At 47.1% G+C, this 27,541-nt stretch overlaps 1 long non-coding RNA gene across 1 annotated transcript in view; it reads right to left on the bottom strand.

Annotated features, from left to right (window-relative positions):
• Positions 1-12,398: 12,398 nt before the first annotated feature.
• Positions 12,399-27,541, bottom strand: part of LOC141258028 (uncharacterized) — a 95,208-nt gene continuing 80,065 nt past the window's right edge. The window contains exons 2-3 of the long non-coding RNA XR_012318167.1: positions 12,539-12,600; positions 12,399-12,447 (exon numbers count right to left, since the gene is read on the bottom strand). This is a non-coding gene — a long non-coding RNA (uncharacterized lncRNA). The remainder of the gene's footprint in view (positions 12,448-12,538; positions 12,601-27,541) is intronic.

Here is a 27,541-nt window from a genome sequence, read left to right as displayed (position 1 = left end):
CACCAAGATCTTCCAGCTGTACGGACAGGATCAGAAATTCTCTCAGGTTCTAGAAAATACAAAGTAATACACTCAATTCATCATTCCCTATCCCCCCACCCTCAATTCATCATTCACTGTCCCCCCCCTCAATTCATCATTCACTATCCCCCCTCAATTCATCATTCACTGTCCCCATCCCCCATCCTCATTTCATCATTCACTATCCCCCCCTCAATTCATCATTCACTGTCCCCCGTCCCACACCCTCAATTTATCATCATTTGCTGTCCCTCCCAAGCCCATTTATTTCATTTTATTAAAAAAAAAAAATACTTACCTCTCATACGATTCCCTGCAGCTCTACTTAAGGACTAGCATCCTTACATGCTGGCACATATGCAATGATGTCATCGCATTCGTGCCATCACCAGTACATCACAGAAGAGGCGGAGGTTGACAGTTGTTCTGATGGCCGTGGAGCTCCAAGAAGTGTCCCTGCGCCAGCACACGATACCCTGGGGCCCGGTGAGCAGAAGCACAAGAGGGGAGCCTGAACTGGATCTGTGCCCCCCTTTTTACTTCTGTTCACTGGACCCCATAGAGCAGTAAGGGTAGTAATACTCTGATGGCGGCCTTGGCTTTAGTACTTGTGTAATATCTGTGGTGCCACTAGATCACAATGGTGTACACCACAATTTATCATTTACAATATTTGGCATTTTATTACTTCCTTATTTACTATGCTTACAAATTTGAGGTTCTTAGTGCACATTTTGATAAAATGGTGCAAGCCCATCTGCCAACGACAAGGCGACCTCATCAGATGGGGTCCTACGCTAACAAACTAACCAATTTATTACACTATTCTGTACTCTATACTTATTATCATTGCAATCCTTTCATTACTATTTAAACATTATTATGCTTATTATTGCTATCATTACTCTAATACTATGAGATCAGAAGATTAAAGCTATTGATCCAGAAGAAGGCAAAACCCACAGGACACATTAAGCCAATTAGTGTCAAGGGGAAAAATTCCTTCTTGACCCCGGGAAAAAGCGATCAGTCCTAAAACTCTGGATCAAACCTGCTGATGACTAATGATCTTAGTAATGTACTACGTTATTATTAATCAAACGAAACAACAACGATCCAAAGCCCAAGTTTTTCTACTGTATAAAAATAATTTTTATTGAATTCAAGTCTAAAAAAATCGGAATACAGATGATTGATGCACAGGAGGTGCCTTCAGGGGGCAAAAAGAAGGCAGCGCCGAAACACGCGGTGGGGTGGACGCATGGCCCGTCTGTGAGCCCTGGTATCCTGTGGTCCTGTGCCTGGATATGGAGCTATTTATTTATTCACACATATACAAATGAATCCATTGTTATTTAAGGATTACTCTATACACCTTGCATCACTAATAGCTGCCAGACCCTTGACACACAAACTCCAAGATCTATATCAGTGACCGCAGTGTGTACTTGTGGAGTATTCAATGTTTAGTACACATGGCTACATAGCCTCATATGGCTCTCACAGAATGGGTTTTGCATGTCCCTTATTGTGATGTATTTTTATATATTGTATGTTCTTTGTGCACCTCCTGTGCATCAATTATCTGTATTCCGATTTTTTATACTTGGATTCAATAAAAATAATTTTTATACAGTAGAAAAACTTGGGTTTTGGATCGTTGCTGTTTCGCTTGATTATGAAGTTGACGCGCCCCCTGGGCCTGTGCTGTGCAGGGGAATACCCGGAGCCGGATCGCTGGGGGTTGTAGTTCTCCGTGGCGGTGACCCGGTCCATGCCCAGGGCGGTCAAACCAGTGGCAGTCTTAAGTAATAACAATGTCCGACTACGCCACCCGTGGATTGCGGTCAGTGGGGACCGCCGCTGCGCTGCCGACCGCTGAGGCTGATGTTGTTTGCGCAGCTGAGTATGGGATAACTCACCACGGGAGAAGTATTGCCTCAGGGCAGCTATTGTGGATGATGAGAGTGATGGTGTGAGCGTCCCAGTAGTAATGGTGCTGGTGCGGCGATGAAACACAGAGACGTGTGGTGCAGTTCAGGGTCTTTACTGATGGTATAAAGCAGACCCTCCCGGGAGTACTGGTTAGCAGTAGGGGCCTGGTCAGTCTGTGAGCAAGCAGGATCTCCCCTGGCCAGGTGGAGTTGTAGGCCTCCCCGACTATCTGCACTCTTTCCTGGCTACCTTGCTCTATGCGGGTAGAAGTAGCCCACGTCGCTGAGTATACCGTGTGGTGCTCACCCGTATGGCCGGTGACTTGGGGCCTTCCGTTAGCCTCCGCTTCACGATGGCGGTGCTGGTCCCTTGCTTGTGACCGTGCCTTCGGGTTTCTAAGGCCAGAGGACATGGAATCCCCTGCCGGTTGGATTCTGCTGCTGGACCTGGATGTCCCCACAGCCTCGGACTCCGTGTCCGGGTTTAGTGTCTTCAGCCAAGGCGAGCTTTCTAGCTTCCAGCCTCTGGCACTCACTCCTGCTCCTACAGAGCTCCTGTTGTAACTCTCCCTGTGTCTGGAACTTCACTCCAGGCTCTGACTGTCTTAATCCCGCCCCAGACCCAGTTTATAAGGGCAGATTCCTCCCCTCCCAGGTCTGGGTGGGCCGTGTTGCATGCTTAGGGCTCCTGACCAGAGAAACCTCCCACTTGCTTTCAGACATAATATCTCTATTACTGTGGCAACCAGACCCCTGGGGTGCCACATCCCCCCCCTAGTAAATTTTAGTACTCCGGGACTAAACACATTTTTAAAGAAACATAAATACAGGGTATAACAATAATACAATAACATATTTACAAGAAGCTTTAGTTCTTTAAAGGTCACGGCGTGTCCGCAACCGGGTGTCCATATCACCCAAGGTGAAGCTTTAAGCGAAGTAGGGGACCTGTCCAAAGCAAACCCCTTGCGTTGGCCTTGGGCGTGGCTGCAAGGCTGAAGCTAGCTACTTTGGGCCGCAAGGAGGCCGCGCCAGACAGGTTTTCTTTTCCGTGGCCGTCTTCGCAAGAGGCACAATGTTCTACTATCTACAAGAATTGTTCCGGTTATCCAGTGTCCATAACCTGTTAGTCCATAAAAATCTGCAGGGTAACTGAGAAACATAATTAATATCAGGCAACAAACATAAACCATAAACAGTTAAACAGATAAATTCACAGTGCATTACTTATATTTTCCAGCGAGCGGGCATCTGACCTCTAGTGACTCTAGTGGACCTACGGAGCTCACTAACTGGTCCTGCACTACAGGGTGTAGGAGGTGTTATGGGTAAGCTGGGCAGCTGTCTGCGCACTCTTTGGCTCACTAGGGGCACGGCAGGCTCACTACTAGCAGAGGGTTGATCCTCCTGTGCTGCTGGTGTGGACTCTTCTGCCTCCTGGGCCGGCTGCTCTTCCAGCTCTACCTGGTCTTCTGTAGGCACTTGAGGGGCTGGCTGGAGAAAGGTGAGGACGGGCACCACGATAGCGTTGTTTACTTGTGTCCAGGACCGGGGAAAGTCTCCGAGTACGGTGCTGATCATTTCCTCCTTTTCCTCTACGGGTTGAGGGTCTTCCTGATCTTCATCCGTGCTTTGCAACTTCTCGGGGCACTTTTTCAGGTGGTCTCTGGAGACAGTGGCTGTGGTCTCTCCTCCATCCTTGCTGATGACGTACACCTTTGGATTATTGTGGCTTGAGGGCAGTACGGTGTATGGGTCCTTTTCCCACTGGTCGTCCAACTTATGGAGCCGCCTTTTTCTTTTCAAGACCTGCTCTCCAGGTACCAGGGGAACAGCGGGAGCATATTGCTTATAAGTCCTCTCCTGCCTTTCTCTCGATTGACAGAGACTTCGCTCGACGCTCTCCTGTACTTTCCGGTACTGTTGCTGCCGTTCTGTATCCCAGTCTGCTTCTGGCGAGGTGTCCTCGGGTATCAGGACTCCCATATCCAGGTCAACAGGCAGCTTACCAGGTCTTGCTCGCATTAGGTAAGCCGGGGTACAGTTGGTGGAACCTACCGGGATGTGGTTATACAGGTCCACCAGATCGGGCAGTTTCTCAGGCCACAGACTGCGTTCTTCCAGGGGCAATGTTTTTAGCAGATCTATCAACACCTGGTTCATCTTCTCGCAGCGTCCATTGGTTTGGGGGTGATAGGGTGTTGTTCTTATCTTCTTGCAGCCATACAGGTTGCAGAACTCCTGGAAGACCTCCGCTTTGAAGGCTGGTCCTTGGTCCGTTAGCACTTGGTCCGGGTACCCGTGTGGGCGGCAGAAGTGCAGCTGGAAGGCTCTGGCTGCTGTCTGAGCCGTCAGGTCTTTGACAGGGACCACCACCAGGAACCGGGAGTAGTGATCCACGATGGTTAGGGCGTAGACATACCCGCTTCTGCTTGGAGCCAGTTTAACATGGTCCAGAGCGACCAGTTCCAGCGGCTGCCTGGTGATGATGGGCTTGCAGGGGAGTCCTCTGGCTGGCACGGTCCCTTCTTCTTAGATTGCACGGGCCACAGTCTCTACACCACCTCTCAATGGCTCCTCTCATGCCTATCCAGTAGAACCGTTCACGCAGCAGGAACTCCAGCTTCTTCCATCCGAAGTGCCCTGTCCCATTGTGGTAGGCCTCCAGCACCATAGCTGCGTCCCGTCTCGGTACCACAACCTGCCAGATCAGCTCATGTGTCCGGGAATTGACCATTCTGCGGCACAACTTCTCCTTGTAGAGGAACAGTCTGCTCTTTTCCGTCCACAGTTGCTTGGTCTCTTCCGGAGCGTCTGGGTCCAGGCGGGCGTCAGCCTGGGTCAGCATCTCCTTCACCAGACGGACTGCGGGGTCACTGTCTTGCGTCTCCGCCCAGTTGTAGTGGGGCAAGGGGTTGAACGTAGCGGATCGCTGGCCCCTCACACGGTGGGAATACTGGGCAATCCCATGACGGTGAAACGCAGGGAGTTCGATCTCTTCCAACTCTTCAGGATCCTCCCCTTCGTCCGGTAGGTTCGGCATCCTGGACAGGGCGTCCGCGTTGGTATTGGAGCGTCCTGCCCGGTACTTGATCGTGAACTCAAAATTGGACAGGCGGGCCATCCATCTCTGCTCCAGGGCACCCAGTCTTGCAGTGTCCAGGTGTGTCAACGGGTTGTTGTCCGTGTACACGGTGAACCTGGAAGAGGCAAGGTAATGCTTGAAATGTTCGGTTACTACCCACACCACTGCCAGGAACTCTAGCTTGAACGAGCTGTAATTCTCAGGGTTTCTTTCCGTGGGTCGCAGTTTTCGGCTGGCGTAAGCAATTACCCGTTCTCTCCCCTGCTGGATCTGGGACAGTACGGCTACTAGCCCGATGTTACTTGCGTCCGTGTGGAGGATAAAGGGCTGGCTGTAATCAGGGTACGCCAGGATTTCATCCCCCGTGAGGGCCATCTTCAGCTGGCGGAAGGACTCCTCTTCCAGCTTTTCCCATTTGAAGGGTGGCTTCTGGTTTTTGGCCTTCCTGGACTGGCCTATCAGGAGGTCCTGCATAGGAGCTGCCTTCTTGGTAAAACCGGGAATGAATCTTCGGTAGTAGCCTACCAACCCGAGGAACTGCCGCACTTCCTTTATGCTGGATGGTCTTGGCCAGTCCTTGATCACGGTGATCTTGTCAGGGTCGGGAGCCACTCCGTCAGCACTCACCACATGTCCCAGGTACTGTACCTTTGGTTTCAGTAGATGACACTTTGAGGGTTTTACTTTTAGGCCATAGTTCGCCAGGGCTTCAAACACTTCCGCCAGGTGTTCCAGATGGTCCTCATAGGTCTTGGAATAGACGATGACATCGTCCAGGTATAATAGGACCGTCTCGAAGTTCCGGTGTCCCAGACAGCATTCCATCAACCGTTGGAAGGTTCCTGGTGCATTGCAGAGCCCGAACGGCATACAGTTAAATTCGCTGAGTCCCATCGGGGTGGTGAATGCGGTCTTCTCACGGTCCGCCTCTGCTACAGGAACCTGCCAGTACCCGCTAGTGAGATCCAAAGTAGAGAAGAAGTTAGCAGATTTTAATGCAGCTAAGGACTCTTCTATCCTTGGTAACGGGTACGCATCTTTGTGTGTGATACGGTTGACCTTCCTGTAGTCTACACACATTCTCATGGTGTTGTCTTTCTTTTTCACTAAGACTAGTGGAGCTGCCCAGGGGCTACAGCTGTCCCTAATTACCCCAGCCTCCTTCATGTCTTTTAGCATCCCCTTGGAGTGTTGATAGTGTGCAGGGGGTACGGGTCGGTATCTCTCCTTTATGGGAGGATGGTCTCCCGTGGGGATGTGATGTTCTACCCCCTTTACTCGCCCGAAGTCTAGCGGGTGTTTACTAAACACTCTCTCGTACTCTTGAACCACCCGATAGACTCCCTGTTTTTGGTGTGAGGGAGTGGAGTCAGTACCCAAATGCAGTTGCTGACACCAGTCCTCCATTGGTTTCTTAGAGCCGTTACCTTCCTCTGGTTGAGATGGAGACAAGGGTTCCACGGCCTGTACAGAGTTCTGGTTGATGGTGAACAATTTGGCTAGCGTGGCATACCGGGGCAGGTATACTTCTCTCTCCCCGATATTGATGATGCGGACGGGCACCCTCCCATGGCGTACATTGACCACCCCCCGTGCTGTCAAAATGGTGGGCCTACTGTCTGAGTAGACGGGTTCTACCATTGCTTGGTAGTCTCTACCTCTTAGACCAATAGCTGCCCGACACCAAATCATCATCTCACTTTTTGGGGGCATGGCAATAGGGAACGGGTCACACATTCTCACGCTACCTATCTCACCACCAGATAGTTCCACCTGTTGCCGTTTCATCAGTGCCCGGATCTCTTTTTGGAGGACACGCTGCTGGCTGGAACTGGCGTTCTTGGCAACCTGTTGCAAAATAAGAATCACCTCTGCAAGACAGTTTTCAATTACGTTAGTACCTAGGGTTATTTTTGGGTGACTCTCGCGGCGGTCAATGTCCACAATGATAAGTCCTTGTGCCGGCAGTTCAACTTTACCGACCTTGATGGTCACTTCCTTAAATCCTATCTGTGGCACGGGCTGACCATTGCTGGCGATAATGCTCAGGTCGTCATCTGGGTAGCGGGTTATGTCCGAGTCATTCCAGTACCGCTTGAAGAGCACGTACGGGATGGTGGTGACCTGTGACCCGGTGTCTAGTAGGGCACTCATAGGAATGCCATCCAGTACCACAGGCAAGACTGGACGTCCCCCTACGTATTTGTCACGCCAGTTTTATGGGCCTGATGGTCTTAAGCCTGGGGGTTGGCCCTCTACCCCAGGTTGTGCCCGTTTAAATGACAGTACCTTGCCATATGTCCGGGTTGATTGCAGCGGCGGCAGATGGGTCGTCCGTCCTCGTTGTATCTGTCGCTGGGTCTTCCTCTGGCCGGTGGGGTCCTCCTCAGTCGGCGCCACGGGACGTCCTCCGGTCAGGATGCCAGCTGGATCTTTCCAGGAGAAGAGACCTGTAAAGACTGCACAGTTCTGGTTAGCGCGGCAACGCTTTTAGTCAGCTCTTCGACCTGATGGTGCAGGTCTGTTGCCGTGTCATTGTTCAAAGCCTGCGCATCAGCTCCCACAGGCCCTGCAGACAAGGGCGCCGTCTCCTGGTGATAAGTGATAGCAGGGCGCCTGTGGGTCGCAGCGCCACCTGGTGCCGGTTCTCGGAGCACCCGGATGGCTCTGTCCTTGAACTGTGCAAAGTCCAGGTCAGGGTCCTGTAAGGCCATTGCTCGCAACTGGGTTCGGTGGGCATTGCACAGTAGACCCTCAATAAATTGTTCGGTCAACAGCTTGTCTTCATTTCCCACGCTGTCAGGGTCTGCCTGCTTAATGGCTCTCAGGGCCTCTTGCAGGTTTAGAGCATAGTCTCTTATACTTTCATGTGCCCGTTGTTTGCACCCATAAAATCTGAGCTTTATTTCGGCTGAGGTGTGGGTATCAAATGTGTCTTTCAGCCGGGCTAGTATCTCTCTGACAGTCCTCTTCTTCCCAGGTGACCAGGACTTTACCTCCCTTTGGGCTGCCCCGATTAACTGGGCCACTAGGATGCTCACTTTTTGCTCTTCTGTGAGGGGGTATACTTGGAAGAGGCTATCAAATCTTTCCCTAAAGTCACTTAGGGTATGTGACTCCCCTGAGTACTGGGGTAGCCAGGTTGCCCCCGGGATATAGGGCATGGTGAATGGCATGACCGCTGCAGCGGTTGCGCTGGCGGCCGGTGTGGCGGTGGAGCTCCCCTCGGTGTCCGACATCCTCCTTCCCCCCTAGTGGACCGTGGCCTACCTTGTGATACTCTTCTTCCGTAGGCCGCGGCTCCGCAGTCGATCGTCGGGGTCGAGGACCTGGCGTCGCGCTCCGATGACGTCAGCGTCGCTCTTCCTCCCTTCCAGGACTTTGCGCAGCGTCAGTGCGTGGGGCGGAGCTTCGGATCTCGCGCGCTTTCGGCGTCCACGCCCCTCTTCTTCCCGTGCGGCGTCCCGAAGATGGCGTCCGAAGGCGGGAAGCAGCTGCGGATGGCGGGAAGACGGCAGAAGACGGCGGGAAACGGTCCAAGATGGCGTCCGATGGCGGGAAACGACTCCGGACAGCGGGAAACTTCACCACAGGTAAGTATAAAAGTCTTTTTCAGGCACGCAGTACCCGGTGGTTGCGGGCACGAAATCCTGCCGACTACGCCAAAGTTGACGCGCCCCCTGGGCCTGTGCTGTGCAGGGGAATACCCAGAGCCGGATCGCTGGGGGTTGTAGTTCTCCGTGGTGGTGACCCGGTCCGTGCCCAGGGCGGTCAAACTAGTGGCAGTCTTAAGTAATAACAATGTCCGACTACGCCACACGTGGATTGCGGTCAGTGGGGACCGCCGCTGCGCTGCCGACCGCTGAGGCTGATGTTGTTTGCGCAGCTGAGTATGGGATAACTCCCCACGGGAGAAGTATTGCCTCAGGGCAGCTAGTGTGAATGATGAGAGTGATGGTGTGAGCGTCCCAGTAGTAATGGTGCTGGTGCGGCGATGAAACACAGAGACGTGTGGTGCAGTTCAGGGTCTTTACTGATGGTATAAAGCAGACCCTCCCGGGAGTACTGGTTAGCAGTAGGGGCCTGGTCAGTCTGTGAGCAAGCAGGATCTCCCCTGGCCAGGTGGAGTTGTAGGCCTCCCCGACTATCTGCACTCTTTCCTGGCTACCTTGCTCTATGCGGGTAGAAGTAGCCCACGTCCCTGAGTATACCGTGTGGTGCTCACCCGTATGGCCGGTGACTTGGGGCCTTCCGTTAGCCTCCGCTTCACGATGGTGGTGCTGGTCCCTTGCTTGTGACCGTGCCTTCGAGTTTCTAAGGCCAGAGGACATGGAATCCCCTGCCGGTTGGATTCTGCTGCTGGACCTGGATGTCCCCACAGCCTCGGACTCCGTGTCCGGGTTTAGTGTCTTCAGCCAAGGCGAGCTTTCTAGCTTCCAGCCCCTGGCACTCACTCCTGCTCCTACAGAGCTCCTGTTGTAACTCTCCCTGTGTCTGGAACTTCACTCCAGGCTCTGACTGTCTTAATCCTGCCCCAGACCCAGTTTATAAGGGCAGATTCCTCCCCTCCCAGGTCTGGGTGGGCCGTGTTGCATGCTTAGGGCTCCTGACCAGGGAAACTTCCCACTTGCTTTCAGACATAATATCTCTATTACTGTGGCAACCAGACCCCTGGGGTGCCACACATTCTTTGCGATTATGCCTTCATTATTACAGTATCCATAGGTGCCACTTATTTTGTACCACCAATTAAATATTATCGATTTGCACCAGTTGAAAATTATAATAACATACGTTATTATTATACTATTTCTGATAATACTATACTATTATAATTTATATTACTATTTTATTGCTATCATTATTTAAAGATAACTTACTCTTTCTAATATTATTACTAATATTTCTCAGTTTACTATTAATTAAATCCCTATTCCTAATGCTATTGATCCAGAAGAAGGCAAAAAAAAACCTGAGCACATTCTGCCAATTCAGGCCACAGGGGAAAAATTCCTTCTTGACCCTGAGAAAAGTCGATCAGTCCAAGAACCCTCGATCAATCCCCAAATACCTAATAACTATAAACTAATTATTATAGTTATTTCTATAAATAATGTTGTATTATTATTACTATTATTTATGTTATTTTTCGCTTGCTGCTATTTTACTTATATTCTTACTATTATATTACTAATATTCTACTCTTAATATTTTATTATAGATATCTTTGGATTGTTGCTATTTGATTATTACCATTATTGCTAACATTTATATTGATATTTTACTAAATCTATAAATTAGATCCCTATTCCTAAAGCTGTTGATCCAGAAGAAGGCAAAAACCTCAAACACATTCGGGCAATTTGTGTCACGGGGGAAAAATTCCTTCTTGACCCCGGGAAAAGGCGTACAGTACTGACCAAAAGTTTGGACACACCTTCTCATTTAAAGATTTTTCTGTATTTTCATGACTATGAAAATTGTACATTCACACTGAAGGCATCAAAACTACGAATTAACACATGTGGAATTATATAGTGTCAACAGGACAATGACCCCAAACACACCTCCAGGCTGTGTAAGGGCTATGTGACCAAGAAGGAGAGTGATGGGGTGCTACGCCAGATGACCTGGCCTCCACAGTCACCAGACCTGAACCCAATTGAGATGGTTTGGGGTGAGCAGGACCGCAGAGTGAAAGCAAAAGGGCCAACAAGTGCTAAGCATCTCTGGGAACTCCTTCAAGATTGTTGGAAGACCATTTCTGGTGACTACCTCTTGAAGCTCATCAAGAGAATGCCAAGAGTGTGCAAAGCAGTCATCAAAGCAAAAGGTGGCTACTTTGAAGAACCTAGAACATAAGACATATTTTCAGTTGTTTCACACTTTTTTGTTAAGTATATAATTCCACATGTGTTAATTCATAGTTTTGATGCCTTCAGTGTGAATGTACAATTTTCATAGTCATGAAAATACAGAAAAATCTTTAAATGAGGTGTGTCCCAACTTTTGGTCTGTACTGTATAAAAATTATTAACATTTTATTTTTAATAGTATAGTTTAATTTTATTACTACTTTGCTAGTGAAATTATTATTGTTTTATGATCACTACTATTACACTTTCTACTATATTATACTATTATTACACTAGTGCTAAATCTACTATAATCTTACTAATACCTAGGTCCTTATTCCTAAATCTGTTGATCCAGAAGAAGGCAAAAACCCCAGGACACATTCAGCCAATTGGTTTGTCAGGGGGAAAATTCCTTCTTGACCCCGGGAAAAGGCGATCAGTCCTAGAACCCTGGATCAAATTTGCTAATGTTAATTTTACCTCTCTATCATTATTATGCAATTAATGTTAGAGTTACTGCTCTTATTATAATATTACATACAATACTGCTACTCCTAATATTAGAAAAGTCTTTATAATGTTTTGACTAAATTTTAAAGCATTTTTTCAACCTAATAATTACTATTTTATATGTATTCTATTTATTATTATTAGATTTGATGTAGTCGATATTACTACAGCTTGAATGTTGGCCATACAGTCCATCAGCATCTCATTGGTTTGAGGAGGATGGTCCAGATGATATTTCTCCTTCCTCTGAGGTTGGTGTTAACGTATTGAAGGATGGACTGTTGGCGGATCTTCAGTCTTCGTTCCGGCTACTTCTGAATTCTTCTGGCCCAGTTGCTGTTTTTTTTTGCACAATTTCTTCTTTATCTTCTGATGCCTCCTCATCTTCTTCTTTCCCCCTGGTGCCTTCTGCCTCATCTTCTTCCAACCCTCTTACTTCCCGATACTTCATTGCCTCCTTGGATATCTTCATCTCCTCTTCCTTCGACTCCTCTGTCGTCATTGATGTTGGCTCAGTTTTTTCTTCATATAAAGGGAATGGCAGGTATTTTTTCTGAGCTTCACGGTTGGTCGGCATGAGGCGCTAAGAAAAGAATACATTCATTAATTGTTTATTGAGACATTCCTTTATATCGATGGACAGAACATTGATGACATGATGTGCGGTATGATCAGTGACCTCCATATTGAAGATGGGTGATGGGAGAAATCTTGTGCAGTAAATGAGAATCAGTTGTTCTCTCTCCTCCTCTGTGCTGGGATAAGCTGAAATGAAAACACAAGCAGATAATGGGATCAATCATACAATGTTCAGAGGCATCAAATCCTTACAATTTAAAACTATTTTCTAATTTACTTTCTTCTCAATCTACATTGTGTTGCAATTCACTTCTGGACTAACAGATGTTCTGGATTACTAAATGCTGATTTAAATGAATGGTACTTTATTTACAGATAAAAAGAATTTCCAGTTAATCTAAAAAAACTCACATGAGAAGCATCCAGGTCTGAAGACACACTCCTGGCGGAGGTAGCTGTCCTACAGAAAACAGAATCTGGTGAGCGTCCACTTATCACTCATGAGGGACGGAGAATAGGAACAGGGGTCGGTTTATAATATAGCTGCTGACCTCCAGAGATCTGCGGCTCGCTGACATGTATATATCCTGTATTGTGGAATCCATAGTGAAAGCTGTAAAAGCAAAAAAGATTTAGTCACAGACAGGGGCGTACATAGGAATCATGGGGCCCCATAGCAGAAGTTCTAATTGGGCCTCGTAAATAATTGTTGGGGTCACAGAATACCATATCTCATAACTTTCCAGCCTTTACAAAGTTATTTTCCTCCTGCTGAAGTCCCAGATCCCTCTTTCATTGTCCCATAAAGTATGATGCCAACAAAAGTGCACCCCAAACACAGTATTATACCCCCATGGTGTATTCCTCCACATGCACAATATAATGACCCTACTGTACCCCACCTCAATTCCCAAGGCAAAGTATGGTGACCCCAACTGTGACCCCCACACAGCCGTCCATGCAGTATAATGGGCCTACATACAATATAATGGCCTGCACTAGCCCTCTAAACAGTATAATGGCCCCACACAAACCTTCACACTCCACAGAGTATAATGCACTCCCCATGGTCCTCCACGCAGTATAGTGCACTGTGATGTGGGGCAACCTGATCTGTGTGTCTGCAGTGTGAAATCAGTGGCCCAAAGTCACTTAACCCCTTCAATAATGCCCATTCTTGAGCCAGAGAGAGAGAGAAAGAGAGAGAAAGATAAAAAGAGAGGGAGAGAAAGAGATTTTATATATATATATATATATATATATATATATATATACACTGGTGGCCAAAAGTATTGGCACCCCTGCAATTCTGTCAGATAATACTCAGTTTCTTCCTGAAAATGATTGCAATCACAAATTGTTTGGTCTTATTATCTTCATTTAATTTGTCTTCAATGAAAAAACACAAAAAGAATTGTCCTAAAGCCAAATTGGATATAATTCCACACCAAACATAAAAATGGAGGTGGACAAAAGTATTGGCACTGTTTGAAAAATCATGTGATGATTCTCTAATTTGTGTAATTAACAGCACCTGTTACTTACCTGTGGCACCTAACAGGTGTTGGCAATAACTAAATCACACTTGCAGTCAGTTAACATGGATTAAAGTTAACTCAACCTCTGTCTTGTGCCCTTGTGTGTACCACATTGAGCATGAAGAAAAGAAAGAAGACCAAAGAACTGTCTGAGGACTTGAGAAACCAAATTGTGAGGAAGCATGAGCAATCTCAAGGCTACAAGTCCATCTCCAAAGACCTGAATGTTCCTGTGTCTTCCGTGCGCAGTGTCATCAAGAAGTGTAAAGCCCATGGCACTGTGGCTAACCTCCCTAGATGTGGACGGAAAAGAAAATTTGACGAGAGATTTCAACGCAAGATTGTGCGGATGGTGGATAAAGAACCTCGACTAACATCCAAACAAGTTCAAGCTGCCCTGCAGTCCGAGGGTACAACAGTGTCAACCCGTACTATCCGTCGGCATCTGAATGAAAAGGGACTGTATGGTAGGATACCCAGGAAGACTCCACTTCTTACCCCGAGACATAAAAAAGCCAGGCTGGAGTTTGCCAAAACTTACCTGAGAAAGCCTAAGACGTTTTGGAAGAATGTTCTCTGGTCAGATGAGACAAAAGTAGAGCTTTTTGGCAAAAAGCATCAACATAGAGTGTACAGGAAAAAAAAAGGAGGCATTCAAAGAAAAGAACACGGTCTCTACAGTCAAAGATGGCGGAGGTTCCCTGATGTTTTGGGGTTGCTTTGCTGCCTCTGGCACTGGACTGCTTGACCGTGTGCATGTCATTATGAAGTCTGAAGACTACCAAAAAATTTTGCAGAATAATGTAGGGCCCAGTGTGAGAAAGCTGGGTTCTCCCTCAGAGGTCATTGGTCTTCCAGCAGGACAATGACCCAAAACACACTTCCAAAAGCACTATAAAATGGCTTGAGAGAAAGCACTGGAGACTTCTAAGGTGGCCAGCAATGAGTCCAGACCTGAATCCCATAGAACACCTGTGGAGAGATCTCAAAATGGCAGTTTGGAGAAGGCACCCTTCAAATATCAGGGACCTGGAGCAGTTTGCCAAAGAAGAATGGTCTACAATTCCAGCAGAGCATTGTAAGAAACTCATTGATGGTTACCGGAAGCGGTTGTTCGCAGTTATTTTGGCTAAAGGTTGTGCAACCAAGTATTAGGCTGAGGGTGCCAATACTTTTGTCTGGCCCATTTTTGGAGTTTTGTGTGAAATGATCAATGATTTGATTTTTGCTTCATTCTCTTTTGTGTTTTTTCCTTGCAAGCAAATTAAATGAAGATAATAATACCAAAGAATTTGTGATTGCAATCATTTTCACGAAGAAGCTGAGTATTATCTGACAGAATTGGAGGAGTGCCAATATTTTTCACCACCACTGTGTATATATATATATATATATATATATATATATATATATACACACACGCACACACACGCACACACACACACATATACATATACACAGGTCCACTATATATTTTTTTTAGAGGGGGAGATTCCGGGGATCGCCCCTGTGAATGCTGTCAGCAGGTGTGTGATCCCCCCCCCCACCCCGCGCCCTGTGTGACCCCAGTATAGAAGCAGTGCAGTGTAGGCAGGGGGCGCGGGGCAGTAGAAGCTGCGGGGAGTCTGCAGGCAGCAGCGGATGATGCAGTCAGGCAGATGCAGCAGAGTGGAGGCGGCTACAGGGCTTGGACAAGCTCGGCTCCGCTGCCCCCGGTGTCATCCTCCTGATTCTGGGACATGCCGCTTCCGGTCGCTCCTGGTGCTAGATGCTCAGAGCCTTGCTGGGTCCTGTAGTCTACCGCACTGTCTCACCTGCTGCAGCTCCTTCTCTATCTCCCTGGCTTTCATCACGATGGGTCCCAGCACCGCATACACCAGCGCCCGGACCTGCGGTGACCTGCGTCAGATGCAGAGGAGGAATGATGGGAGAGGGAGTGTCACATGACGCTCCCTCCTCCCGTCATTGCTTTCAACTGTATCGGCATCTGCCCGCCGATACAGTTGAATGCGGAGCGGGGGGTGCGATGCTGACTGGCCAGAGAAGGGGAAGGGCAGATGCAGGAGGGGCGGCGGGGGCCCGATGCAGGAGTGGCGGCGGGGCCCCCCGGTTCACGGGCCCCATAGCAGTCGCGTGGCCTGCCTTCATTGGCGGTACGCCACTGGTCACAGATCTGATAAAGAACCAAACACCGCAACTTTCTACACATATTCATAGTGAATCTCCAGGTATCGGACCCCCATTACGCTCATACATGTAGGCACAATGACCACATGGAGCATAGCATTTACTGGGTGTTTGTAGAGTCTCCTCATAGTAGAGACACCAGTGTAGGTAATAGCTAGTGTTACACGAGCTTGCTCGGTTAACCCTTCACCGTGCACGCTCGGGTGCTGCTCGAGTATTTGCGGTGTTCTCGGCATCTTGGTTTGATACGCCGCGGCTGCGTGTGTAGCGGCTGTTAGACAGCTGCGACACATGCAGGGATTGCCTGTTTGTTAGGCAATCCCTACATGTGTCACAGCTATCTAACAATCCGCGACACATGCAGCCATGGCGGCTCGAGCATAGATGCTGCACCCAAGCGTGCTCAGTGAAAGGGTTAACCGAGCACGCTGGCGCAAAACTAGCAATAACACATGCAAAACATATGGTACAATGGATTGTGATGGTGCCCTGTAAATAAAGATACATGGCATACATGTATCTGTATGTTCTTCATGCCAAATACAAATAACTACAAACATAACAGCCAAAGTGACTTCATTAACAGCACATAACGCCTAACCCCCATTAACAGTATCAGAACACTAATCCCATTGACATTAGTGGCAAAAAAGGACCCTTAATAAATACTACTGGCAGCAGAGTGTCCTGTGTAACCTAATAATACAATTCTGCTTTCCTCCAGCCACTAGGGGGAGTACAGTGCACCAGTAAATACATATTATACTGATAGCTCCCCCTAGTGGCAGGTGACAACAGTCGTTCATCAGCCGTTTCCAAATAACATGAATGAAGCTTCAGGGAGATGAGATAAACCAGCGTCAGTTACATGAGATGATGGGATGGGAGCACCCACTGACCTCCATCTTCACTGCTCACTGTCCTGTAACAGACTGAGGATGATTGACAGTTTGCTTCTTTTTAAATTCAAATCCAGCAATCTGATTGGCTGCTGATCGGTGTCATGCAACACACTATATTTAAAGGGATAGGACACTCTTATTTAAATAACAGTGCATTTTATATATGCGTGCAATAATTCTGCTTATATTATGAAGCTGTGAAAATAATCTGGGTGCACAGCTTTACGTTTCCATACAGAGGGATTGAAATTTCATGATTGATATCATATCAGAACATTATATGCTACATATTATTAGAGTATTAATGTGTCATGAATGAGTTAATTATACATTATCTTATTTTCAATAACTCCTTCCTAAACGAGTTATTTTTCTAAATTTTCCATCTTTTTATCACACAGCTTATGGTATATGTCTAGCGTCTTTATTATACAGGATCATTAGTGTCATTTAAATGTTTTATTTTATTTTTTCTGTGTTTTAATTACTGTTGAGCGAGCATGCTCGACACTGCTCGGTACTCGCCCGAGCATCACGCTACTCGGGATGTTCGGCGAGCACCGAGCATTTCCGGGTTACTCGGGCGGGAGCTCGGGTCTCCGCCCTGCATGTTTGGCGCTCTTTACAGAGCCAATGAACATGCAGGGATTGCCAGCCAGTCACTGTAATGCCGCAGCCATGTTGTTTGTGGGCATTACAGTGATTGGCTGGCCGCACAGCGTCACCTCGAGTATTTAAAACCGGGCGCAGCCATCTTGGACACAGACGGCTGGGATCAGACAGTGTAGGGACAGCGCTGCTGATTTAGGGAGAGATATATCCTGCGAAATAGTTAGTGTAGGGTCTGTAAAGGCTGCCAGATCAAACAAACAGTCCTTCTCAGGACTAATATCCATCCCAGATATCAGGCAGGCAGGTTGTATGGAAGACGCAGTGGTTATACCAAACGCTGCATTACAGTCCTGTGTGCTCCTGTTGCTGAAATTGCTGGACTTAGCTCCAGGTCTCGGGGGCCAGGAAAAATCCTTTTTTTTTCATCTAAATCCTCTTTTTTTTTTCCTCATTCACACTGTACAAATACCCGTCTTATTAACCTTTTGGAGTCCCCTCCCCCCCCCAAAAAAAAAAAGTGTGTCTCTGATTTTTCAGACACAAATATATCTGTTGAAAATAGTCTGGTGTAGGCTAGAGAAATAGAAGTGTTGTTTTGCAGTTCCATGGGCCATTTGTATCTAAAAAAAAACAGTTTGAGTGTGTTGCTCACTGTTCAGCCGCAGATATATATATTTAAAATAGTCTGGTATACACCAGTAAATTATAACTGTGGTTTTGCTGTTCCACGGTAAAAAATCTCTATTATCCTGCTTTTGGCATTTTTTGCCGTAAAAAAAAATTAATAGTGTCTCCTGATTGTTCAGACACAAATATATCTGTTGAAAATAGTCTGGTGTAGGCCCGAGAAATACAAGTGTGGTTTTGCAGTTCCACGGGTCAAATCTCTGTATTATCCTGCTTTTGCCATTTTTTGCCATAAAGAAAAACAGTAGTAGTGTCTCCTGATTGTTCAGACACAAATATATCTGTTGAAAATAGTTTGGTATACACCAGTAAATTATAACTGTGGTTTTGCAGTTCCACGGGTCAAATCTCTGTATTATCCTGCTTTTTTGCATTTTTTGCTGTAAAGAAAAACAGTAGTGTCTCCTGATTGTTCAGACACAAATATATCTGTTGAAAATAGTCTGGTGTAGGCCCGAGAAATACAAGTGTGGTTTTGCAGTTCCACGGGTCAAATCTCTGTATTATCCTGCTTCTTTGCATTTTTTGCTGTAAAGAAAAACAGTAGTGTCTCCTGATTGTTCAGACACAAATATACAGTGCTGGCCAAAAGTATTGGCACCCCTGCAATTCTGTCAGATAATACTCAGTTTCTTCGTGAAAATGATTGCAATCACAAATTCTTTGGTATTATTCTCTTCATTCAATTTGCTTGCAAGGAAAAAACACAAAAGAGAATGAAGCAAAAATCAAATCATTGATCATTTCACACAAAACTCCAAAAAAGGGCCGGACAAAAGTATTGGCACCCTCAGCCTAATACTTGGCTGCACAACCTTTAGCCAAAATAACTGCGAACAACCGCTTCCGGTAACCATCAATGAGTTTCTTACAATGCTCTGCTGGAATTGTAGACCATTCTTCTTTGGCAAACTGCTCCAGGTCCCTGATATTTGAAGGGTGCCTTCTCCAAACTCCCATTTTGAGATCTCTCCACAGGTGTTCTATGAGATTTAGGTCTGGACTCATTGCTGGCCATCTTAGAAGTCTCCAGTGCTTTCTCTAAAACCATTTTATAGTGCTTTTGGAAGTGTGTTTTGGGTCATTGTCCTGCTGGAAGACCCATGACCTCTGAGGGAGACCCAGCTTTCTCACACTGGGCCCTACATTATGCTGCAAAATTTGTTGGTAGTCTTCAGACTTCATAATGCCATGCACACGGTCAAGCAGTCCAGTGCCAGAGGCAGCAAAGCAACCCCAAAACATCAGGGAACCTCCGCCATGTTTGACTGTAGGGACCGTGTTCTTTTCTTTGAATGCCTCTTTTTTTCTCCTGTACACTCTATGTTGATGCTTTTTCCCAAAAAGCTCTACTTTTGTCTCATCTGACCAGAGAACATTCTTCCAAAACATTTTATTCTTTCTCAGGTAAGTTTTGGCAAACTCCAGCCTGGCTTTTTTATGTCTCGGGGTAAGAAGTGGGGTCTTCCTGGGTATCCTACCATACAGTCCCTTTTCATTCAGACGCCGACGGATAGTACGGGTTGACACTGTTGTACCCTCGGACTGCAGGGCAGCTTGAACTTGTTTGGATGTTAGTCGAGGTTCTTTATCCACCATCCGCACAATTTTGCGTTGAAATCTCTCCTCAATTTTTCTTTTACGTCCACATCTAGGGAGGTTAGCCACAGTGCCATGGGCTTTAAACTTCTTGATGACACTGCGCACGGAAGACACAGGAACATTCAGGTCTTTGGAGATGGACTTGTAGCCTTGAGATTGCTTATGCTTCCTCACAATTTGATTTCTCAAGTCCTCAGACAGTTCTTTGGTCTTCTTTCTTTTCTCCATGCTCAATGTGGTGCACACAAGGACTCAGGACAGAGGTTGAGTCAACTTTAATCCATGTTAACTGGCTGCAGGTGTGATTTAGTTATTGCCAACACCTGTTAGGTGCCACAGGTAAGTTACAGATGCTGTTAATTACACGAATTAGAGAAGCATCACATGATTTTTCAAAGGGTGCCAATACTTTTGTCCACCCCCTTTCTTAGGTTTGGTCTGGAATTATATCCAATTTGGCTTTAGGACAATTCTTTTTGTGTTTTTTTCATTGAAGACAAATTAAATGAATTTTCAGTAAGAAACTGAGTATTATCTGACAGAATTGCAGGGGTGCCAATACTTTTGGCCAGCACTGTATCTGTTGAAAATAGTCTGGTGTAGGCCCGAGAAATACAAGTGTGGTTTTGCAGTTCCACGGGTCAAATCTCTGTATTATCCACTTTTTGGCCATTTTTACCTAAAAAAAACAGTTTGAGTGTGTCGCTCACTGTTCAGCCGCAAATATATCTATTTAAAATTTTCTGGTATACCCCAGTAAACATTAACTGTGGTTTTGCCATTCCACGGTAAAAAATCTCTATTATTCAGCTTTTGGGCTTTTTTCCGTAAAGTAAAACAGTAATAGTTTCTCCCTGATTGTTCAGATTGTTTAAAAGAGTCGGGTGTAGGCCAGTGAAATAGAACTGTGGTTTTCCTCTTCCACGGTTCTAATCTACTTTTTATTACCCTTTTTCCATTGATAGTGCGAGTGTAAGCTATTTTACTTCCTTTACAACGGGCAAGGCGCGTGGCAAGGGACGTGGAAGTGGACGTTCTGGTGATGGTGCGTGCAGAGGCCGGGGCCGTGGCCAAGGTGAAAATGTGCCACAACCAACAGCCACATCTTCTCGCTCCCACTTCTTGACCGAATTACTAGGGAAGCACAGAACAACACCAGTATTGCCAACTGATCAGTGTGAACAGGTTATTAATTGGATAGCAGATAATACTTCCAGTTACCTGGGCACCACCACCTCCGGTCTGTCTTCCACACGGTCAACTCTTAGTAGCCGTGAGTCTCGACCGCATACTCCTCCTCACCCTGATGCTCCTTCCTCCCACCATGCCGAGTGTCGTCAGACAGCAATTGATTCCACACTTGGACACTCTGAAGAGCTGTTCACTGGTCCATTTCCAGATTTGTGCCCCTCGCCTGCTCCGCTTGAAGTGGTGGAAGAGGAGATCCCATGTAGCGATGCCCAAATATTTGAACAGCCACGGCCACAGGAAGTCTATGCTGGCAATTTGTCACAAGAGGTGGACGATGACGAGACACAATTGCCAGGAAGTGAGGAGGAGGATCGTGGTGCGCAAGTGGAAGAGGAGGAGGTGGTGGATGATCTAGTAACTGACCCAACGTGGCAGGAGGACATGCAGAGCGAGGCCAGCAGCACACAGGGTGAGTGAGGCAGAGTACCCCAACAGGCAGGGAGAAGCAGTGAGGTGGCCGCACACAGAAGGCGGGCAACAGTTCCCCGTAAAACCAACACGAGGGACGTTGCCAGTACAACCTGTAGGTCTTCCAGAGTCTGGAATTTTTTTAAAGACTCTGCTGATAACCCCAAAAAGGCCATTTGTACCACCTGCCATGCCAGCATCAGCAGGGGTGACAAAACTACCAGCCTGACCACCACCAGCATGATCAGGCACATAGCAGCAAAGCACCCGACTTTGTGGGGCGAACCCCAGGGTCCACGACCAGTGTCAGCGTGTGTCACCACTGCTTCTTCCGCTGTTGTGCGTGCAATAGAACCCCTTGTTGTGTGTGCAAGGCAATCCCCTGTCCATACTGCATGCAAAGATGCCCCCTCCTCTCAGTCTTCACTTGTTATGGCAGTTTCTCAAGAAAGAGCATCAATGTCCACGTCCACGTCCCACCGCAGCGTTCAATTGTCCATATCCCAGACCTTTGAACGAAAGCGGAAATTCGCAGCTAACGCCCCACAGGCCACAGTCCTAAATTCGCACATTTCACGACTGCTTGCGTTGGAAATGCTGCCTTTTAGGCTGGTGGAGACGGAATCCTTCCGCAACCTTATGGCGGTGGCCGTCCCTCGGTACTCGGTCCCCAGCCGACACTATTTTGCCCGGTATGCCATCCCCGCACTACACAAGCACGTGTCCCAAAACATCTGCCGTGCCCTCAACAACGCAGTTACTGGGGGAGTCCACCTGACAACGGACACGTGGACAAGTGCTTGTGGCCAGGGACGGTACATCTCCCTGACGGCACACTGGGTAAACATAGTGGAAGTCGGGACCCAATCGGATCTTGGGACGGAACACATCCTCCCCACACCGAGGATTGCGGGCCCTATGTCAGTCAGAGTTGCCCCCACAGTGTACAGCTCCTGCGCATCATCCTCCTCCTCATGTTCAGCCTCCATCTCAGATATCACCACATCAGTTACAAGATGGAAGCACTGCAGTACTGCCTCCGCCAAGCGGCAACAGGCTGTGCTGAAACTCATAAGCTTAGGTGAGAAACCTCACACTTCTTGTGAGTTGTGGACAGCTGTGAAAGAGCAGGCAGATCTGTGACTGAGACCGCTGAACCTACATCCAGGCATGGTCGTGTGTGACAATGGCCGTAACCTGGTGGCGGCTCTGAGGCGAGGCGAGATCACACACGTACCATGCCTGGCTCATGTGCTTAACCTCGTGGTTCAGCGGTTTCTTAAATCGTACCCCGAGTTGCCAGATCTGCTCGTCAAAGTACGCCGCCTGTCAGCTCATTTTCGCAAGTCGGCTACAGCTTCCGCCGCCCTTGCTGTGTTGCAGCAGCGTTTGCAGCTTCCGTCACATCGACTGGTGTGTGATGTCCCCACATGTTGGAACTCTACCCTCCACATGTTGCAAAGGATTTGTGAGCCGAAGAGAGCAGTTGTGGAGTACCAGCTGCAACAAGGCCGTCGATATTCAGATCAGACTCCACACATAAGACTTCAGGAGTGGACCTGGATGTCTGACATATGTACCATCTTGACAAACTTTGAGGAGTCCACCAAGATGGTGAGTGGCGATGACGCCATCATTAGCGTCAGCATTCCACTTGTCTGTTTTTTGCAACGCTCTCTGCAGAGAATTAAAGAGGAGGCATTGCAGCCAGAGTATGATGAGATGGATGAAGAAGCCGTAGCAGTTGATTACACACAGCCCAGCCTCATCTCATCCCAACGTGCATTGGGGGACAATGAGGGAGAGGAGAGGGAGAAGGAGGAAGAACAGGAGCTTGTATCATGCGCTGTAGACGGTAGTACCTGTACAACTGTCATACCGTCGGTTCAGCGTGGGTGGACTGAGGACAGGGGGGAGGAGGAGGAGGAGGAGGAAGAGGAGAGCATGGTCAGTCGTCATCTTGGTGAGGACACGGAAGTCTTGCCCATTACCAGTCTGGCACACATGGCTGACTTTATGTTACGCTGCCTTAACCGTGACCCTCGCGTTGTCAAAATGTTGGGTAACAGTCATTACTGGTTGGTGACACTTTTAGACCCCCGCTACAAGGAGAACTTTCACTCTCTTATTCCTGAGGTGGAGAGGTCTACAAAAATGGGGCAGTACCAGAAGGCCCTTGCTGCAGAACTGTTAAAAAAGTTCCCATCTGAACACGCTAGCGGCAGAGGTCACAGTTCGTTGACCAACCAAGGCGTACAAGCGAGAGAGAGGCAACTCCAATCCAGCAGAGGCAGGGGAACACTGTCAACGTTCAGGGACAGTTTTCTCAGACCCTCCCTTCGGACAGACCCTGAGGCGCAGGGTACTCTCACAAGGAGTGGAAAGTTTCAAAAGATGGCGAGGGAGTACCTGGCTGACCGTACCAGCGTCCTCAGTGATTCCTCTGTGCCTTTTAATTATTGGGTATCCAAGCTGGACACTTGGAATGATCTCGCTCTGTATGCCTTGGAGGTCCTGGCCTGCCCTGCCGCTAACGTGTTATCGGAGCATGTTTTTAGCGCCGCTGGGGGAATTATAACTGATAAGCACACTCGCCTGTCAACTGACAATGCTGACAAGCTGACCCTTATCAAAATGAACAAGGGCTGGATAGGGCCAGACTTCTCATCACCACCAAATGACAGCAGAGTAACATCAAGTAAAATCCACTGTGTTATTTCGGGAGGTGTATTCACATGCACCGCTTCACACCCACACATGGGTATACGCTTCCTCATTTCGGCTGTTTTATGTTCTTCTCCTTATCCTCAGCCTCCACCACCACTATACCACCAGGGTGACCGTGGTCCGTGTTGCCATTATTGAAAGTTCCTCCGTCCTTATTTTTGTCAGCTTTTGCTTGGAAGGCATAAGCAAAGACTGTGGGAGACCCACTCCCCAATAATGGGAATAATATTTTTAAGATGCTGTACTGTATGGCTCTTGGAAGGGGCATTAAAAGCGTCTTGTTAAGCTACTGTGACCTCCACATCTTTTCCGAGGGGCATTAAAACCATCTTCTTAAGCTACTGGGACCTCCACGTGTCTTCCAAGGGGCATTCAAACCGTCTTGTTAAGCTACTTTGGAAGTGCATTGAGGTGAAGGGTACATTGCTGGAAAACGAAGAAAAAAAGAAAAAAAACTCTTTAAATCTCTTAGTTTGCGAGTGTGAACGAGCTGCGTGTGTCCGGAGCGTAAGTGTGAACGAAAGTAAGTGTGTGACTTGTTTTTCAGTGAAGAGGTATTTGGGAATCCTGCAGAAAATACCTGTGTGAATTGCGGTGAGTGCTGCATTGTGACCTGCTGAGTGCTTTTCTACCTGTTTAGATTTATTGGGCTTTTTAAAACCTATTTTCTCACTACAGTTTTAGTTTCTTAGTTTACTACCTGTGTATTTAAGGGTTAACTACATTGCACTAAAATCCTGAGGTGTAGATTTACTCACAAGGGGTTAAGTAAGGGGAAGGGGTCATAATTAAGGGTTATAAGGGGCAGCTGGTTGGACATCAAGTCCTTTGGAAGTGCATTGAGGTGAAGGGTACATTGCTGGAAAAGGAAGAAAAAAAAAAAAAAACTCTTTAAATCTCTTAGTTTGCGAGTGTGAACGAGCTGCGTGTGTCCGGAGCGTAAGTGCGAACGAAAGTAAGTGTGTGACTTGTTTTTCAGTGACTTTGGATTCAGGGAGTTTGGAAGGGAGGACTTAGGACTGAATTGCTGACTGTATTTCATTCTTTCTTTACTTTACTTTTTACTTAATTAATCCACCTGACCTACTTATCTGATTCCCCCGTCCATACTTGATACTTAATTGATCCCCCGTCCATACTTAACTGATCCCCCGCCGATATCTAATTGATACACTTGCACATCCCTAATTGATCCCCGTCCATACACCTATATATAAATAATTGTGTTTTGTACTTGTATATATATACTGACTGTATCCCCATATTTAGAATGACGTCCATTTTGGCCGGAGCCGTGCAGTGTACATCTTGCGCAATGTATGCATTCCGTGAGCAACCGCTCGAGGATCCATACTGCTGCGAGAGATGTGAGCATATCGTGCACTTGGAAGCCCAAATTCTGGATCTAAGTGCTCAGATAGCGGTACTGAGGAGCATCGACAACATGGAACGGAGTTTGCTGCTCACCGAGCAGACACTCAATGGGTCAATACTGGGGGTGGAGCATAGAGGGGAAGTGCAGGCTGAACAGGCAGGGAGCTGGATAACAGTTAGGAGGGATAGAGGGAAGAAGTATAGGAAGGCTGGTTCAGAACCGGCATTATTGGAGCACGACAGATCCTCTGACCACCGGGGGAGTGTATGCTCCAGTAATGAGGGGGAGGGGGGAAGTGTAGGGCAGGCAAGACAGATTCTGGTAGTGGGTGACTCTATTATTAGGGGGACAGACAGGGCAATCTGTCACAAAGACCGGGATCGCCGAACGGTGTGCTGCCTCCCTGGCGCTCGAGTCCGGCACATCGCGGATCGGGTTGACAGGTTACTGGGTGGGGCTGGCGAAGACCCAGCGGTCATGGTCCACATCGGCACCAATGACAAAGTGAGTGGTAGATGGAGGGTCCTTAAAAATGATTTCAGGGACCTAGGTAGGAAGCTTAGGGCAAGGACCTCCAAGGTAGTTTTCTCAGAAATACTACCAATCCCGCAAGCCACACAGGAGCGCCAACGGGAAGTTAGGGAGGTAAATAAGTGGCTAAAGAGTTGGTGCAAGGCAGAAGGGTTTGGGTTCATGGAGAACTGGGCCGACTTCGCGGTCGGCTACAGGCTCTACCGTAGGGACGGGCTGCACCTCAATGGGGAGGGTGCAGCGGTGCTGGGGAAGAAGATGGCTAATAGGTTGGAGGAGTTTTTAAACTAGAGACGGGGGGGGAACAAAGGAAATAGGTGGGATGTGAGGCAAGCAAGGGGGAAGGGGAGAAGTGAATATAATGAGGGTGGAGAGGGGGGTGGGGATAGTACAGTTAGATCGTTAGAGAAGAATAGGATGCTAAATAACCCCAAAGTTTTATCTTGCATGCTGACCAACGCAAGAAGCCTGACCAATAAGTAGGATGAGCTGCAGGCGCTTATATCGGAGGAGAGGTATGACATCGTAGGTATAACAGAGACTTGGCTAGACGATAGCTACGACTGGGCGGTAAATTTATTAGATTATAGTTTATTTAGAAGGGACCGGAAACAGGGGAAAGGCGGAGGAGTCTGCTTATATGTAAAGTCATGTCTAAAACCCAGACTAAGGGAAGATATAGGAGAGGGAGAAGAGGGGGTCGAGTCCATGTGGGTAGAGATAGAGAGAACTAAAAATAATAATAAAATATTACTGGGGGTCTGCTATAAGCCACCCAATATAACAGAGGAGAATGAGAATCTGCTATTAGGACAAATAGACAAAGTAGCAAAACATAATGAAGTGATTGTAATGGGGGATTTCAACTACCCGGATATTGACTGGGAAACAGAAACCTGTAGATCTCAGAAAGGAAAAAGGTTCTTGACAAATATTAAGGATAATTATCTCTCCCAACTAGTGCAGGAACCAACGAGAGGGAAGGCCGTGTTGGACTTAATATTGACTAATAGGCCTGATAGAATAACTGAGGTACAGGGGGGCACCTAGGTAATAGCGACCATAATATTATCGACTTCAAAATGCCCTTCAGTAGGGTTATCAATAAGGGAACAACAAAAACATTAAACTTTAGGAGGGCGAAGTTTGATCAGCTGAAAGAAAGCCTTAAACTTATTGACTGGGACAAAGTTCTTAATCAAAGGAATGCGAATAGTAAATGGGAAACCTTCAAAAGAATTCTGAATACTCAGTGCGAGAGATATATACCGTATGGGAATAAAAGGGCCAGAAATAAGAGGAAACCAATATGGTTGAACAAGAACGTAAAAGGGGCGTTAAATGGCAAAAAAGAGGCATTCAAGAGATTAAAACAGGAAAACAGTAAGGAGGCACTAATGTGTTACAAGGAAAAAATGAGAACCTGTAAAAAACAAATAAAAATAGCGAAGGAGGAAACAGAGAGACGCGTATTGCTAGGGAAAGTAGATCAAATCCCAAACTGTTCTTTACGTATATAAATAGTAAAAGGATTAAATCGGATAATATTGGACCGATAAAAAGTGAGGAAGGCAAAATCATAGAGAAAGATGAGGATAAAGCTAATCTATTAAATAATTTTTTTTCGACAACTTTCACAAAGGAAATCGAACTAACAGGAGAAATGAGAAGTGACAAACTTAATCCTCCACTAAGTATGACAAATCTAACCCAAGCTGGGGTACAGAAACGCCT

The sequence above is a fragment of the Phyllobates terribilis genome, unplaced genomic scaffold (assembly GCF_046119375.1).
Source record: "Phyllobates terribilis strain yellow unplaced genomic scaffold, ASM4611937v1 Scaffold_3__8_contigs__length_932513732, whole genome shotgun sequence".
Lineage (NCBI taxonomy): Eukaryota > Metazoa > Chordata > Amphibia > Anura > Dendrobatidae > Phyllobates > Phyllobates terribilis.
The sequence above is the reverse complement of the archived record's forward strand: the minus strand, read 5'-3'. Positions and strand labels throughout refer to the sequence as shown.